This window comes from Aedes aegypti, chromosome 3 (genome assembly GCF_002204515.2).
Source record: "Aedes aegypti strain LVP_AGWG chromosome 3, AaegL5.0 Primary Assembly, whole genome shotgun sequence".
In the NCBI taxonomy this organism is placed as follows: domain Eukaryota; kingdom Metazoa; phylum Arthropoda; class Insecta; order Diptera; family Culicidae; genus Aedes; species Aedes aegypti.
Window position 1 is genome coordinate 87,437,576 of NC_035109.1, and position 2,357 is coordinate 87,439,932.

Sequence of the window (2,357 nt, forward strand, 5' to 3'; positions counted from 1 at the left end):
TGAGGACAGTAAAACTCTAAAGAACCGCCAATTAAATAAAAAAGGATGCATATCAAATGGCCAGTTCATTAACCCCTCTGAAATGCATAAAGTTATGACAATTATTAATGCCAAAAAAATTTCGGGGAAATGGGATATTACTTAGGGGAACTGGCGTTCGGGATTACGACATTCGTGGAACCGATCTTCGGGGAAAAGTAGCACAACCCATCGAAGTAACTGCAGTCATCGATTTCTCTTTTCGCTAATAACTACAGCAGATCAATGTTATCAATTGCCGCCCTTTTGTCAGTTGGAAACAAAAAATATCTTAAAATAAAGCTCCAAAGAATAGCCTATGAATAAAAGAAGGTGAAATTCATTGAAATTTTAAAACAACAGTTTTGTACCTTTAATTATAGTTGTATCATATTGAGCAAAAAAAAAACATAGAATAAAAAGAAAGAAGGGTAAATTTGTGCAAAATATATCAAAATATAAAGTGCAAAAATGTATTCCAATAGCGGAACTCAAATGAAGAATCAATATTTGAGAGAAGGGTAATTTTTGGATAAATAATAAAATGCTATTGGCAATAACTTTCCTAGTATGCTTTAGTTAGGTTGTTGAATAAAGTGACATGTTGTATCAATTGACTCCACAACAAACCTGTTATCATCAGAAAGATTGAATATAAAACGTAAAAACGAATGTCATCTTAAGAAATTCTTGGTATCAGACTCATTATGCCAAACTATCATTATGCCAAATGACTTTATGCCAAATGACCCTTATGCCAAACGACTCTATGCCAAACGGCTTTATGCCAAACGACTTTATGCCAAACGGCTTTATGCCAAACGACTTTATGCCAAATGACCTACCACCGATTATAAGTATTGATTAGGACTATCGAAATAAGTATACTTAGGAGATCATCGGGTCTCAGTTGCCTGGATAAATTTAAAGAAAACCGCTCTTATGGAAATTCAACCGAACACCAATATTGAAGAACATAGGGTGTTTTATGTAATTTGGACAGAGCGTTACGCGTATATAATTTGGCCACTTCCATTTGATTTTGCCGTAAATGGCCAAATTATATACGCGTAACGGTCTGTCCAAATTACTTTGATCACCCTACAAATCAAGTCTTTTAGCTTGGCAGCATTTCAATGCAATCTCTTTTGATGGGAAAATGAACACCCACGTTGTTTGAAGCCAAATTAATTCCTTAAAGGTCAACTATATCAATGTTCAATATCAAACACATCCCATTCCTGTCTACTAAGCACACCCCAATCATAATTTGCCACAGCATTGCTTTTCCTTTCTTGCAATTTTTCATTGATGAAAAGGGTTCTGTTCATCCGGGTTGCTTTGTATTTGACCACTCAGTTATTCGGAATCAATTAATAGAGTTCGTTTGGCATTCTCCTAGAAGGTACCTTCAAAGCTCAATGAATAGCTCAAAGTATAACCTTTAATTTGTTTCATTTCTTCTGTGTTCGATTCTCATCGAAATTTGAGTTTGACCTTTAGGTCCTCTAATTGAACCATTTGAATAGTGTACATCTATACCAAAAACTATAAATCATAATTAGTGACCATCTTCAAGCAGCAAAAGCAATATAAGACTTTTGCCATGAACAGCAGTATTTCGAAGTCAGTTTGATAATAGGACATGTTTTCTTTATACGTATGCATTTCAATATGATGATCTTCCTTGGGGTAAGGGAAGGTGGGAAATTCTTGAAGGGGTTTTGTCTACAAACGTAACTTGCAAAAATATAGACCGAAATTTGAAATTTCTACTAGGAGAAAATCTAGTTGTACAATTTACAAAGAGATTTTATAATTCTTATATCAATGTTGAAAATATGACTTTAAAAATGAGTAGAAAACCGGCCTTTTTGTTAAATGACATCTGAAAACAATGAAAAAAAAAATCAAAGAAACAGTCATTCTAATCATCGTGGAAAAATTTGTGTTCACCAATAATGTTGGCATTATTATTTGTGTTTGAATAAGCTATGAACTATTTGAATCGGTTGAAAAATGACCGAGATATTGACAAAAATTACATGCGTGCGCCAAAATTGCGTGAGTGCTCTTCAAATAATATAAGAAGACGATTCTAATGATACATTGATTTAAATTTGGTCGATCCAATGCAGAGGAAATAAGCCATGTGTTTTTAGAGTTATTGAAAAATGTCTCAACTTTGAAAATTTAGTATACTCAATTCAAAAAATGTTTTTGGAAAAAAATTCTACGAAGTAAGAATAACTTGTATGCGAACAAAAACTTTTGCACAGCAGTTTATATCTAATTTTACAGTGAATTATGAATAACAACATAGATAAACTTCACTTTGA